The sequence below is a fragment of the Solea senegalensis genome, linkage group LG15 (genome assembly GCF_019176455.1).
Source record: "Solea senegalensis isolate Sse05_10M linkage group LG15, IFAPA_SoseM_1, whole genome shotgun sequence".
NCBI lineage: Eukaryota > Metazoa > Chordata > Actinopteri > Pleuronectiformes > Soleidae > Solea > Solea senegalensis.
This window is the reverse complement of record NC_058035.1, coordinates 17,981,692-17,997,613: the sequence shown is the minus strand read 5'-3', so window position 1 is coordinate 17,997,613 and position 15,922 is coordinate 17,981,692. Positions and strand designations below refer to the sequence as shown.

At 40.2% G+C, this 15,922-nt stretch overlaps 1 protein-coding gene across 2 annotated transcripts in view; it reads left to right on the top strand.

Annotated features, from left to right (window-relative positions):
* The window catches only part of cdh11 (cadherin 11, type 2, OB-cadherin (osteoblast)), a 70,989-nt gene that overhangs the window by 15,248 nt on the left and 39,819 nt on the right, over window positions 1-15,922 (top strand). The window contains exon 2 of one of the 2 annotated variants that reach the window (XM_044045030.1): window positions 1,664-1,764. The exons of the other annotated variant lie outside the window; for it this stretch is intronic. The gene's annotated coding sequence lies outside the window, so the exon portion shown is untranslated. The remainder of the gene's footprint in view (window positions 1-1,663; window positions 1,765-15,922) is intronic. 2 annotated transcript variants of the gene reach the window in all.

Here is a 15,922-nt window from a genome sequence, read left to right as displayed (position 1 = left end):
GGAGGGACCTCCAGTTAGTGCAAGAATTACAGACAAGAAAGACAAGAATTATTTTGACATATATTTAACCTCATTATTTGAATCTTTGGCCGTATTTGATTTGAGCACCAAACACTGCACAGTCTCCTTAAGTATTTTTACTCTGATCCACAATTATATGTTCTCTCAAACATCTAACACACACTCTGTCGCTCCCTCCCTTTACTCTGTCCTATTTTGTCTCCCTTTTCCACTTTAAAGTGTGTTCTGTCTGGTCGTTTAGATCTTAACAAGCACATTTTCTGCCTGTGTTAACCCTTAAGGAGGCACTGAATAATTCATTTGGCTCCCACAAGTTTGGCTAATAGGTCAGTCACAAAGCCATAGATTTGTAAATGAGGGGTAATCCACCTTTATTTGTGTGTGTGCGTGCGTTTGGATGGGTGAGGCTCGCTCGCAGTTTTTAAGACAAGGAGCATTTTGTACAACAGGAATTTTGTGTAGTGTGTGTATTTGTGTGTTTTAGCTGTCAAGTGCTGAGTGCTGCCAGGATTTGTAGCTGCGCTGCCACAATGACCCTTTCATGCAAAGAACCATCTGATTGTGTGCATCGTCGCGCATTCATCTTTGTGTGCGTGCGTGAGTGTGTGTGTAAGTGATTTTGTAGGCCCATTTTCCGTGCAGCCAAATCTCTTTATCCGTCCAGGACAATACGAGATGGAAGCCTGAAGGCACAGACACAACCGGACGGACGACAGACACAGAGACAGACAGCTGAAAGATAAGCAGACAGACAAGCAGCTGTATAATTTAGGTCACTGGCACACGTGTGCACACTTACACTCACAATCTATCAATACAGCCAAAGCATTTCTACCTGCCTACCTATCTTGGTATCAACACAGGTGTCTTGTACTGTAAACACTCCAGTAATAGGAGGATTAACTTTCAGCATTTCTATCTACTTGATGGGTTATACTCTTTGCTGAACGCCGCAAAAACAATCTTGCGTCTAAAGCATGTATGTGTGCACGTGTATATCCGTAGTACATGCAACTTACACTCCTACAGCAATAGTAAAATATATATAAAAAAACTCTTAACAAATAAACATTTAGAGCAACGTTCAGGAGAAAGAAATGGGTGCCTGAGCCACGGAAGAGAAATGAGAGCAAAGCAGTGAAGTAGAAAAGCTTTTTAGCTGCAAGGTAAGAGAGCATATTAGGCCGAGTATAGGTGGGGAAATACAAGAGGGGGCATGAAACACTTTATTAGTTCTTGATGAGGCAGCTTTTAGCCAACAAGGAAAAAAAGCGAATACAGGAAATAATGGATTGGAAAGGTTGTTTCCACCTCTGGGAAACTCCAAAGACAGATTAGACTATATTCACATAAAATTACACACCAAAATAGCATTTAGCAGAGCTCGCTATTCGCTGGATATGGATAAAACTAAGGGGAATAGAGACAAAAATGGAGACAAGATGAGGAAGGAAACAGGACTAGAAGGCAAAGAATAGAAATAAATGAGGAAAAGGAGAACAAGAAGTGGAAACTTGGTGCAGAAGGAACGCATGCATGTGCAAGAGAAAAGTCTTAAAACCTGGTCTGGCAGCAATCACACACTCACTATCCCCTCTCTCTCCCTGTCTCTCTCCCTGTCTCTCTCTCTCTCTCTCTGCAGATGTGTACATTGGCCTTCTCCGGCTCCTAATTTGATGCGTTTTCCATGGCTGGGGCCCCCTTCAGTGTGCATGAGCTTATGTGTGGTTTTGGCAAAAAGCAGTAAGTTTGAGTGTATTTCTGGCATTCTTTATTGGTGGTGCATGCTAAGCAAAGGCTGTATTTATGTCCCACCACTGTTCCTCGTATTTCACAGATTTTCTTGCTTTTTTTCCTTTCCTACTATTTTCCTTTCTACGCCCTTTCAATTTCATGCTCAGCTACTTTGCTTTCTGAATTATCAGTGTCTTACCTCTATTGAATCACTTTTAGACTCAGGATTCTGTGTGTGACACTTGTCAGTTTGTGTCGTCAGCTATTTATGAAGCGTCTGCCTGTTAGGGCAGAAAACCGAATTTTATTTCATTTTATCTCCGTGCCAGTGCCGTGGTCAAAGTGTTGCTCTGCAGTACAAAAAAATAAACCACATTAAAGTACTTCAGGCTTTACATAAAGACAGAAACTACAAATAGCTGCACAGATGCTACATCATTTTCATAGTTGCAGGTTCTCTGTGTGTCACACTGCACAACATCTGGAGTCCTAATAATCACGATGAGATGATGCGATGATGCAGGTGACTTGCAAGTGATTGACAGACTTGTGGTTAAAAAGAATAACGCAAGAGGAGAAATTAGTAATCACGCACCAAACCAGGCTTACTTTTGCATTTTCATGCCTACAGGCCTGATAATTTTTTTCCCTTCTTTTTCTGATTATCTGACGTTGTATTGCTATTTGTCTTTGTCTCTTTGATGAACCAAAAATTGCAGCAGATTTCCTGGGACTGGAAACTGTTGCATGTGTGTCTTAATATTTTACACTTCCATGACCATGAGATGACAATATTTGACATTGACATCATATGGACCTTCAACAGTCAAGCAGTCACATCCGTAAACCATGTCAGTGGACAGGTGGAGGAAGCCAATTCCCAAAAGAGAGCCCCACAGACACAGAGGGAACATGTTAATTCCGCATAGACAGGTTTGAAACAGAGCCTCTTGCTGAGAGGTGACAGCGCGAGCCGCCTCACTGTCTGTGCTGCTAACAAAAACACGTCTGTATGTACTCTCTCTGCTAACCGAGTTCTCCTTACTGTATGAAGTTGTCCACGTACAAAAGATGCTTTACACGGTCTTCTCACAACCACTTAACTAACTGTGTATGCTAGTGTTTGTTTGTGTAGTGCTTGGTTGGTTTTACTGCTCACAATGCTGGAGTTTTTTTGGCAACAGAAAGTTCATTTAGTCAAAGTGACAGTGGGGTCTGGGTGGTCCAGGGGTGGGCAGGGCCATCGTTATGGAAACAGTTGGTAAAAAAAAAAAAAAAGTCTCACAATTACATATTAGTGGATGTCAGAGACAATAGTAAATCAGTGAAGTAATAAAGAGTTGTGTGGGAGAGAGAGGCTGTGTAATGTCACACATTTACATAACACTACAGTTGACTGCAGTAAAAGGGGACACATATTTTAATGGTGTGAGTGCCGGCCCGCAGGGAGACACAGTAGGAGGTTAGGAAATACCACACACACACACACACACACACACACACACACAGTAAGCAGTAGACAAACGAGCTGAGTGTGATGTAAATGGTTAGTCTTTTCACTGTGTTTTTTTATGTCAGTTGCTTGTTCCTGTTGAATAGTCCTGTGGCAGCTCACCCTGCTTCCTCTGCCATTCAACCATTTTCAGAAGGCTGCTCCCTGATGTGTTAGGACGCACGCAAATGTGTGTCTTAATATACATGCTCTTTCGTGCCTATTTTAATTCTGTGTTATGTGCCTGTTTACCTAGTGCGTGGTTACACGAGAGGACACTTCCTGGTGTATCACAATACACACTGATGCTGATTTGAAAGGAGTTGCCCTGTTGGTTCCACTTAGTCTTTATTTTACAGAAATGATACAGAAGTGCATGACCCCTGCTCTGCTTCGCTTGAAGTCATTGACAAAAACTGCATGAAAGTAGATACCTCACTATATTTACTTGAGTCAATTGAAAGCTGAACACGATGTTCTTTAATGTCTTATGCTGTGTCGGAGATTTGATCTCAATCAATGGAATCAACAAAACGGAGAACTGACAAAACATTGGCACTCTCCCACATTTACTGGTTTCCTATGAGCCATTTCATATAAACATAAAAATTAACATTTTATGTAGACATAGATAACAGAAGGGAAACAATAATGGGATTTTATATTGCATATGGATGTCATCAGACACACTTGTGCACACAGGTAATGATGCCTCTCCCTTTATCTTTGTGTGGAAGTGTCTGTGTCAGGAAAATGCATCAGTGTGGGGTGAGCGATGTGGCAAAAATATCATGTCATGTTTTTTCGACAAGAAAATCACTATCACGTTTTTTATATGTATAAAATGTTAATTTTTATGTTATATATATATATATATATATATATATATATACATATAAAATATTCTAGAAAGTGTATAATCATTAGGATAGGAGAAAGCAATGAGGTTTTTATGTGTATCAGAGGATGTGTACGAGCAGCACATTAAAGTGTGGCCGTGAATATATCATGACCTTGAAGAAGAGTACGTGTTGTATCTGTACCACTGTTTCCCTTTTTCTATGCCGCTTTCTAAGCATACGTCATACCGTTTTTTTTTCATGAGATTTCATTATTTATTATCTCAAAAGAAAGGAATACATTAATATAAATGTGTAAACAAATAGCAAAATGTTACATCATCAGCGTGATGCTAGATTAATTTTGTGGTGGATACGTTGACTTTTGGTAGGTTTGCAATCTATTTTAAAGGTCTGTTCTTTTCTATATAATACAGTACACACAAACGAGAGAGAGCAGGCAGCAGTGGTTAGAAGAGCTGGATACTGAAAACAGCTTGAGAGCAAGCAGTGAATCAGAGACACTAATCCACTTTTGTGACGGTCACAGAGTGGTGATGATAAAAAAGGAATGTAATGTAAATATGGACATGAAGTGCAGCTTTTCCTCTGACAGATTCTGCTGTCTCACACACACCCACAGTCTATCGCTCTCTGATGCAGAGGCTCAGTCAGACCATCCTAATTTTTATTTTAAGATATCCATGACATCATGGAACAGAAACCGGTGAAGCAAAGTTGCAGATTCTGCTCGGACAGGAAAGGCCTGTTAGCTCAAAAATCTGTTTTTGTAATTTCCACTTGCTCCTGCAATTTCAATGCCTTCAAAACACTACAACAAGCATTAGGAAAATCAAGATTGATTGTACAATGATTGTAAAACATCTCGGGATCTCATACACCAATGTCAACTGCTTTAGCAAGACTAAGACAAAGACCTTAAAGTCTTAATTTTAGAGTGTACCTTGAAAATGTCATACAGGGAACCCACTTTGAACTTCAGTTAGATTGGTTTGACCTCTGGTCATGTCTGTAATCGACCCCCAACACTTAACATCAATGGATTGTGGGGTGGGCTTCATTTTGAAAGGCTATAGATCCATACAAGCCATCAGGGATCCAAGAGACCACCGTTAACCCCCCAGTAACACCACCAGAGTGTCTCAGAGACTGATGCCTTTACAAATTATTCTGACTGTCGCCATACCAGCGTCACAACTTGGTAACACAAGCACAAAGAGCCTTTGGGATTTGGTTTAATGGCACACTAAAAATAGGTGGTTTGCCTGAAAAGCTGGGCAAACAGGTGTTTACCATCCTAGTGCGTTATGTCCTGATTTCTGTTTCCTCGTCGCTGTGCTTATCTGCAGCCCAGGACACACCCAGCATTTCTGCTCTCTCTCCTCTTTATCTTCCTCTCCCGCTCCCTCCCTGCATCCCCTGAGGCTGTTTAGAGGGGATCTGTGACAGATTCTGCTGTGTATATGTGCGTGTAGCACTAGTAGCTCTAGTGGTAATGACACGCAGATGGGGTTATTCATCAGCGACTGAGTCTGTGCAAGAAAAGCAACCATCCCCGCTTTATCGCCATCAATTTATCTGTCTATCCAGATGATGTATCTGAATGATGATAGATAAAAGGAAATCCTCTTTACTTAACTCCTGAGCTCTTAATACTATGTTTTTGTCTTCTTTTGTCTTACATGACCTTCTGCAGTCACGGGTGTGCTGTCAGTCGCTGCCTATTTTACTGTCTGTGGCTTTATATTTATCTATGGAAATATTGTTTATGCTGTTTTCTCATTAAAGGTACTCTGGGTGAGACTTCTACCTGCACTGTGAAACTGTAAATTAATTAGTCCATTATGGTAATACATTAAAACCAATTACAGCCTCATTTGGGAGTGTGTGCACGTTTAATCACATGTCGGTCAAACACAATCACAAACACTTTGCAAATAGGTCAAATATCTTTTCCAACAGCCATTCAGAGCTTCATATACGCATCTCGCTTATCTTTCACACAAACACTAAGAAGACACACTTTGAGACTCAGTCCTACACATATGAACAGTTTGGAACACACACACACACACACACACGCAAATACACACATGCTGCAGGGCTTCTACAGCTCCATTGTTTTCTGTCGTGGCTTTTTACTTCCATAGTTGATGCTTGTGGGTGTGTGTTTGTGAGTGCATGTGTATTTGTAAGACACTACGATGAGTGGGGATGCTTGACAACGATTGCAACATAAACCATTTATAGCATTGGAACAGGACTCGTTCCATGATAACATAACATACCACAGGAAATAAATGAGTATAAAGTATAGAGAGATCGGTCTTTGGATGAAGGATGGGGATTCAGTTATTTCTGGCTCACACAATTGATTAGATGAACAGAATAAGCCACTTAACACTTTCAAAATTCAAAAAACAGCTTCTGTGTGTGTACTTTTTCTTCTAGCATAAAAACTGACCTTGTCGGGACTAGTAGTCCTTGTAGAGACGGAAATCTGGTCCTAATGAGGCATAACCTAATTTCTATGGAACAGGTAAAGTTTAAGGTTGTTGGTTAAGCTTTCCAAATGTCATGCAGTATGTTAAGAAGAAGCAAACCACCTTCAGGTTTTCACTGACATTTCAGATCAAAAGGGCAGAGAAACAACAACAAAAAATAGCAAAGATCATCAAAAATCATTGATACTTGCCAGGTGTGTGAAGTCTGCTTGCCACAACGTGATTGCAAAAAAAAAAAAACATTTTAATATCAGTGGATGTGTGATATAACTCTATATAAGAGCACACATGTACCTGCTCGTTTTGAAGAAGCACAAACATTTCATAGAAGAAACTGAAAACAAAAAGGCTGTCAGTATCAGTAAAGGTTACACTACCCCTAATTTTACCACTGGTGTTGGATAGGTACTCTGTATGGGGCGATAACCAATGCCCAGTTATCTGAAACAAGATCAGGACTGGCAGACTGTAAGGACTTGGTCTGTGCTTACAAGTAAGCCAAATCAGATTAGCCACTTACAAGCAGGGCAGAATAAAAAAAAAAAAGGGACACAGAAGGTAAATGGGTTTACTTTGTCCAGCCTGGAGCAGTGGAAATGTTCAAATATGAACACCCTGCTCCTGTCTATAGGTTTTACGGTACAAAACAAGTAAGTCTCCTAATCGGAAGCAATAAAACTGCAAACTGCAATTTGAATAATTCAATAGCAAATCAAAATCAGAAAGAATACATGAGAGATGAGGAATAGTATGTAACAAAGGAGATTAAACACAGAAAAGTAAAAAACAAGTAGAAAATGAGACAGAAGAGAATGACAGTCAAAAAAAAAGAATGTTGTTTGACTATTCTAGCAGCAGTTAGGTCTAATTGATTATGGTGACCCCTATTTTCTAACTGCAGTCTCTTCATTGATCCAGCTACTGCTGCTGCTGCTGCTGCTGTGCACTTCTCTACAAGTGATTCTCCAAGTCATTACTGCCAAGAGGAGGATCGTTTTACCCTGTGGTTCAAAAATGACTTGTCTAAAAACTCAAGTCAACTCCTCAGTGATTCCTTGACACAGTAAAACAGGTCCATTTAAACAATAAGACCTGTGGATGGTCCTCATGTCCAGAGTGTAAATTTCATCAAAAGGTATAATATATTTGAACTGGTATCTTGGATTGTTGCCCAATTGTACCCAATTCCAGACCACATTTAATTTTAAATCACAGATACAAAGGGAAGGAAGAGAAAGAAATCATTTGAGAGACTTTCACATTAAGTAAGTGAGGAGAATTCAATTTTTCTCCTGCTTTACAATTTACAGATGTATAATACAGCAGTCTCACACCATCAACTACAACCTCACTTGTTCTGCCACTTAACCTTTGAAATCAATTTCATGTTAGATTACAGAGTGCGTGTGTGTCCTCTAGTGGAGGTCACAACCTTTACCTGCTGACTCTGTCTCCTTTCCTAAATTAAAAGAGTGCATCACATTACATACAGTACACACACGCAACTGCTAACACACTGTGGACTGATACACACAGCAACACACAGCACATCGGATTACCTATATAAGCTATTGCAGCTAGCGCAAAGAAACTCAATAGGCTTTTAACATTCATTTGCCTGGACAGCAAGGCTGACAATAGCTCTACCAGAGAGAGGAAGAGTGTAGGGGGGGAGACAGAGAGGGAGATATCAAGGCTGACTTTACATTACAACCCTTGAATAGGACAGTGAAAAGATCAGGTTGAGAGAGATGTGGAGGGGGGCAGAAGAGACAGAGAAGAGGCAAAGGATGGCTAAATATATAACAAGTTGGTTGAAAAACAGACCTGAGAAGGATAGTGGTGTTGGGGGTGTAGATCAACTGACCACATGCTCATGCAGCCAATAAAAGCGACAGCAAAAGGGTCTGATGAGGTAGATTTGTTAGCATGGTTAACTGTATTGCAACAGAGTACGTTGTCTTTTTTGATTCTTGATTGCCCCACAGCCTCTTTAATCACCTTTTAGTCCATCCTCACCACCAACAAGTCAGCTACCTTCCTTTAGTTTTAGTATTTCTAAACTAAACTAAACTATTTCTGGGTTTTTTTTTCAAATTAATGATAATAATATGTATCTTTGAAGACCAGGAAAGTGAAATCAGGCCCCGCATGCTTCACGTTGCACATCGTGACACTTTATGATGAAAAGATCTAGAGTCAAAATGAAAACACTGGCATTTGCGGCACCATGTTTGACAGCGGTTTCAGAACATGTCAAGTTCAATTTTATCTGGAGTTTACTGTGCAAGGGGAAAGAGAGGGAGGCAGTTGGGAATAAGTGATGGTAAGGATGGAGAGAGGAAGACAGGGAAAGGTTGAGAAGAGACTGTGAGTAATCGAGGGAGATAAATGAACATCTATAAACGCCTCTCAACTCAGTTCTGCTGCAGGGAGGGGCTGAATAATAAAACAAACATCCTCCTCATAGTTAATGGGTCTATTTAATTCCTACTCCAGCTCCCGATTAGGATTGAACATAACTCTTAATGGTAGTGTGCATGTGTTTGTTTCCGTTTGTTTGTAGTTTTGAGTGCATGTGTGTGCATATTGGCATTATTTGATGCCCGAATACATAGTATATATAATGCATACAGGAAATGCTGAAACAATCACGAACACATACTAAAGCACAGCAGATGACATGTGAGGGGAAAAAGGTTGTGTATGTTCAATATGAATAGAAAACACTGCAGGTCCATTACACTTTGTAAGAGATCAGAAGGTACGTCTGTGTTTGAAGAGCAGCTCATTACTTTTTAGCGATGTTTTATCATTCGTATAATCTTGTGAGGGTAATAGTGTCACACCGTTAGTGTGGCTTCTTTGTTCAGACTGCTACTTTAAACAGGAATGGAATCCAATCTGGCATGAATCCAGTCACAGCCATACATCTCTTCATTTTTAGGTCTTTCATGCACCAGTTTATTACTATTCGAAAAGGAAATCTTATCATCAATGTGGGCCACTTTGATTCTCCCTGACAGGCTAACATTTTGAGGAATGGCATACAGGAAATGCTCTTCTCCTCAAGGACAAACAAAAGATGCTATCTTTTAAAGGGTTAATCTTTCAAAACAAATCTTCTCTTTGTCATATGTGGTGGTAAAACACTTTACAGTCTAAAACTGGGCTTAAGAGTCATAAGATCTTATACGTGGCCTTAAAATGAAAATCCATCATCAAAACAAAACTGTTTTGATGGTGGATAAAAAAAAGTAACAACAAAATGACAAAGGGTACTAAAGGTATAAATTCCCTTTTTCACTGATAATAGCTAATACAGCTCACTGTTGCTCAGCTTAGCTTTCCATTACTCAAGCACATGGTGGATATTTCTGCTGATTTATCATTGCCACAGGCTTTCAACAGATATTGGAAAAAAATGGCTAAGACGCTGTGATCCTAAAAAAAAACCCTACAGTAACTTTCAAGCTACTTATTAAGTTTGCATGTTTTTCACAGCACTAGCTTAGAACAGAATTCCATATAGCGCTTTGAAACAGCTCTCCCCTCTTTCTCTTCTTTCCGCTCCTCTCCCCAGATGCATTTTAGAGCTGTCATTGGAGAGTGACCTGTATTATCTATCTCTGACTCCCTCCCTCTCCCCAGCTCTGTCTCTTTCTCTATCTGAATGGAGATTTAGATAAGAGAGTCTGAGCTGCAAGAGAGCAGCCGCCGAATACCAAAGACCAGACCAAAAGCGAGAGGGGGAGAGGAGCAGGGAGTCTGGACCAGATTTACAGAGCCATTTGTACCTTGTTTCAGACTCTGGAGGTTCCTGTTATTTATCAAACAGGTGCACTGGGCTCAGAGTGCAGTTTGGCTGTCCTCTGCAGCTCATCTTGTGTGAGCGTCACCTTTAACCTTTTAACATTTGACTGTGAGGGACTTTCATGCAAGTAACCAGATGGCATGATGCATGAGTGCGATGGAGTGTTTGGTTGGACTCATGTAAAGGTATCCTCATCAGAACAGCAGCACTGTAAATTATTTGAAGGAGCTTCACAAGCTTTAATTGTGATTTTAACAGTAAATGACATCATTCACCACTTTATCCTCCACATGAGGGTCACGGGGGCACTGGTGCCAATCCCAGCTGACATAGGGTGAAAGGCGAGTCCATTACAGGGCCACATAGAGACAAAGCACCATTCACTCTAACACTCACACCTGTGGTCAATTTAGAGTGTCTAATTTGCCTAATCCCCAAATCTGCATGTATTTGGACTGTTGGAGGAAACAGGAGAACCCGGAGTAAACCCACACACACACAGGGAGAACATGCAAACTCCATGCAGAAAGGCCCTTGCTCCGACCGGGTCGCTCACCCGAGTCCTCTCGCCGTAAAGGCAAGGTGACATCATTCATGTTTGTGTTAATTAATATAATACCATATGTTTGCGTTTTATTGTGGAATTACTTTAGATGTAGCTATTACTGGAAACTGGAAATATGTATATGGGAAAATACTGCTGTATCACAGTAATATCACTGCACTGAAGATTCAGTAAAATATTAAACATACTAAAATGGCATAACTGAAAAGTCAAAGTACACTGATAGCAATTTATAACAGTTTAATGGAGAATACTGTATATATTTTAAACTACTGTGAAACTATAGTATCTAGGACACAGATATTAATTGTAACTAATGAAGTAACACATGAACTCAAGATGTTATTCATCAAAGATTGGATGGAGCTTCATGGTTTGATAAACAACAAATAAATAACAAATTCATAAAAGAAAGATAAAGTTATAGCCTGCAATTCACCCTTTTGTGTGTGCATGCACGTCAGATGTCTGACATTCCCATCTTCTAATTGTTATTCAGTGTGCATGTGTGTGCTAAAGAGAGTGAGAATTTCAATCTGTCATATTCTGAATAACACACACACACACACACACACATGAATGGTCCACCATTTAAAATGTCCCGAAGGTGATCGATGAGATGGTGATGGAAATGTCATTTGGTGCTAATGCATTTATCATGTCATGTCTCGCCTCACATTTCTTTTGTCTCTTTTTGGTTTTCAATAATTTCTGCTCTTTTAAAATGAGACCATTTGAATGCAGTGATTCATTCGATTTGCCAGTGGTTTTCCTCTGAGGAGGCAGACCGAGTGTGCAGGCATCCAGCACTCTGACTGGACTCATTAATTAGTGGGCAGGACAATGAAAGTCTGTGTTTAGATGAAGCGCTGTGATGGGCTGGGTAAATAAAGAGGCAAGCCCCGAGATCCCGAACCAGTGATCATCTCCATAACCACAGATCTGTTATACATTCTCACATGAGGCTAGTTCATGGAAACAAAATTGAGGAAAGACACTAAACATCTGTGTTAAGTCAAAACCAAGATGGAATTTTGCTTCACTGTATAACTAGATGTTATTAAATATATGGATATGTACTTCGATGAAAGCACAGAGTTTCTCTCCCACACGGGGAAAGCTGGACATCTAGGTGAACAAATAATTTGACTGTAATTTGGGGTGTAATGCTTATTACCTCAAGATGAGTGACTGTACAAGTCAAACATATAAAATGATATATAAACTGAAAATGATATCATTGTAATAAGACAAGTGATAGAAAGGTATTTCTTCCTGTTTGTATCACACTTGTCTGTGTTCTGATCAATTTATATATCAAGACATTAGTAAGTCAGAGGTAAGGTGGGCTTGATTTTTCGTTTAATTCTCAGACGAAGTTAAGGAGCAGATCTACTTTATGTGGAGATACATTTTTGAGGCAGCATTATGTGTTCATTTGTGCGTGACCTGCCGGCTGAACTGCTTTAAGTATGAGTAAAAGAGTGTGTCAAACAATAACAAACTATCTAAATGAAAATCATTGACAAGTGAGGCAAGTCATAACTGAGTATGCGGATGCATACATAAGCAGCCCAACCATGCAGAACTGAATATGTAAAAAGCATATTTACTTCCTATCTTGCCCCCGCTCCCCCTTCCTCCTGCGTTTTTTTTCATCTATCTCTTCCCTCGATCTTTATCCCTCCTTCCCTTCATGGCCTGTCAGTTAAATGACTCTTGTTCATTTCTCTGTCTCTCTCAGTCAACTTATCACGTAGACTATATGTCTTCCCCAGCCACACCATCATTCTCTGGGTAAACACCCACACGTGTGTGAAAGTAATGGAGAAGTTAGTCCAAATCTGCATATTAATGAATGCATAGTCTTCAATTGCTGTTTGTCAATGGGCTTGTGTGCACATATCCAATTAGTGCATGTGTTTATTGACAATTCATTAAAGCTGAACCAACTTTTGTTGGACAGCTGTTTGCCTAATGCCACACATGAAAATGTGAAGCATACTGCATATGTTTGTCTCTGGGTGTACGTCTGTTTGCAGAAGATTCGGGTGTTTTATTGTCTGTTTTCCCTTCATGCTAATCATGTTATTCTCCACCAACCTGTCACACACCAGGATGTGTATAATTGCATTCGAGTTTGCACACAACATGATCAGTGAGAATCTTTAAAAATGAAACTCCAGTCCTTCCGCTCCCCTTTTTATTTATACTTCACCCTGACACCAAATTTAGTTACCACAACCAATATACAGCAAGCTTTGGACTACATCCTCAAAAATAGCTTTCTCTCTCAATCCTACAGGAAGTTCAGTGTTTCGGTTCCTTAGAACAATGAATATTCTCAAGATTCAAATGACAAGTTTGTGCAGATTAGAACCTGGAGGGACAATTAAAAAGCCCCTCAAATTAAAGTGAAAAAGACGCCTGTCGCTGTGGGGTTAGGGAGTTTTAAATGACCTCACTGATTTTTAAACATAGGCAACGTTTTTCTTAAATGAGGAACACTGCCTTCTATAGAGGAACTGTGAATTTAGGAGAAAAATCCATGTGGGGAAAGAAAGCTGCACCATAACAACACTAAATGTGTTTGTCTAGTCTGTGGTAACTTGAAATTGCCCCATTGACTAAAGGTGTAATAACAAAGTGGCGTTGTTACTAGGATATAATGAAACATTTACTGCCGTAATGGAAGAGAAGCACATTTTCAGATTTTGCTGACATCAAACAAAGCCAAAAATAAACTTATAAAATACTTATAAAATATGACATTGCACATCCATATTACTGTGTATTTCAAAGGTTTGTTCAGATACTTTTGTCACTTTTTAAAGGATGCTGCACAAGCAATTCCGTGTCTATAAAGAAAGAGAGTCACACTTTGAACTCGTCTGTCTCCATCTTGCCTTGGTTGTTCTGATCAAACTCTGCTATAAAGGCATACGGCATTAATGTGTCTGCAGGTGACCTTACACCCACACCTGCTGTTTACACATTCTGCAGATTTAGCAACACTACCACTTCAGTTTACTTCAACACACACACACACACACAGACTAAAGCAGCTCTCGCTTTTAAGACTCACATTGACTCCCAGTCTTTTGGACAGCCTAACCAAATACTTATTCTTAACCTTAACCATAACAATTTAAAGTCGAACTCTAACTTTAACCTATAACCACAATTGAAATGTTAGCCCTAAACTTAACCACTTCCTCAAAAATTAGGTTCCGTTTCAGTATGGCCAGGTTTGGCACTGGTCCTGACATTCAAAAACAGGTTCAGGATCAGTGTGCATCTGATCGACCAAAGGACGCAGAGTCATTAAGATAGTCATCACTGGTTTGACTCGACCTGTTTTATCTTTATATGCTGCCCAGGTGGAAAGAGTAAATATAGAGACTTAAGAATTGACTGCACATTTTCTTCACCAGTACAATCCTGAACTTCAATCACAAGCTGTGCCAGGCCTAAATCAACAAATTTGAGGTGCAGTGCACACAGTTATTTGCTTTCTTATGCTTGTAAGGAAGCCAGTCTCTAAATAAAACAAAGAAACTGGAAGAAACACAGTTTTCAACAGTAGGCAGAAATGTAGTGTTAGCCACTGAAAATGGAAAAAAACAACATCACAGTGACTGATCTTTAACCCTCCTATGACCATCGTGATAATCAGGCCATCTGGATTTATTTTGATTTTATGGCTGAAGTATTACGAGTGCCTCTTCCCCCTTTTTCAAAGATAACTTTCACTGTTGATTTCTGGCACTTATTTAGCCGTTTAGGAATTATGGTATTGAGAATCTGACATATGGATCTTGCTGGTGAATCTTGTCTGTGATTGGACAGTCATTCCACGGAAGTCCCGAGGACTACCGTGATGACAAGTATATAGGCGCAAAGCTCTATGTCTCTGCTTTCTGGTTTCCATCCAACCATCTATTTTCTACCACTTTATCCCCTTGCGTGAGGGTCATGCGGGGTGCTGTGCCAGTCTCAGCTGACATAGGGTGAAAGACGGGGTCACACCCTGGACAGATCGCCACAGTCCATAGTTTTTGAATTTTCTAGATATCACAAACGGTCTAGGAGTTATGGTAATGAGAAGTATGCATGCCTGTGACTGTCGGCGATGACAGGATGGTAACAGAAGGGTTCAAGTGTACAGCATAGTGCTATTTAAGAGCATTTTACAGACATATATTCAGATAAGGAAGTGGAAAATCACTCATGTCTAAAGAAAGTGCTGTGGGAGTAACACTATTGTGGGAGCAGGACGTCTGAGTTTGAGGACAAAAAATAGGCCTATATAGTTAGCAGCCAATCCTCTATAAAATAACTGCCTGCCACTTGCACCTGCAGCTCCTGTGCAGCATTTTATTTTAGACTCAAGAATGAGTCAGAGAAGAGGAGGAGGAGAGTCAGAGGAGGATGCTTCACTGAAGATAAAATACTGTATATGAAAGGAATGGTGGAGGAACAAATAAAGACTAACGACACTTGCATATTCAGAAAACAAGTATTCGTTGATTTTGCAGATGGGTGCTCAGTTCAAACAGGTCTCACAAATTACAGACACACTGCATGATTGAAGTTGCCACCATTCTCCCAGAATGCTTGGCACTGTGACAGTGACTGTGGGCGAGGAAATCGTGTGGGCAAATGAAAGCAAAGGAACAATATGTGTTTGCAGGTATGCATGTGCATGAACATCACAACAACACTAGAAGCAGTTTGTACAGTATACGTCCATTAAATAAAATGTGCTTCTGTGGTTTGTCTATGTGTACTTTCACCTGTGCACCTGTGAAGGCACACTCATGGGTAATTCTGACACAGCTGGGGCCGAATCAGTCACGGCAAGCCAATATGTGAGTGTGTTTGTGTGTGTGTAGCTCCCAGCTGGCTCACTGTGCTGATCCTCAAAGCTGC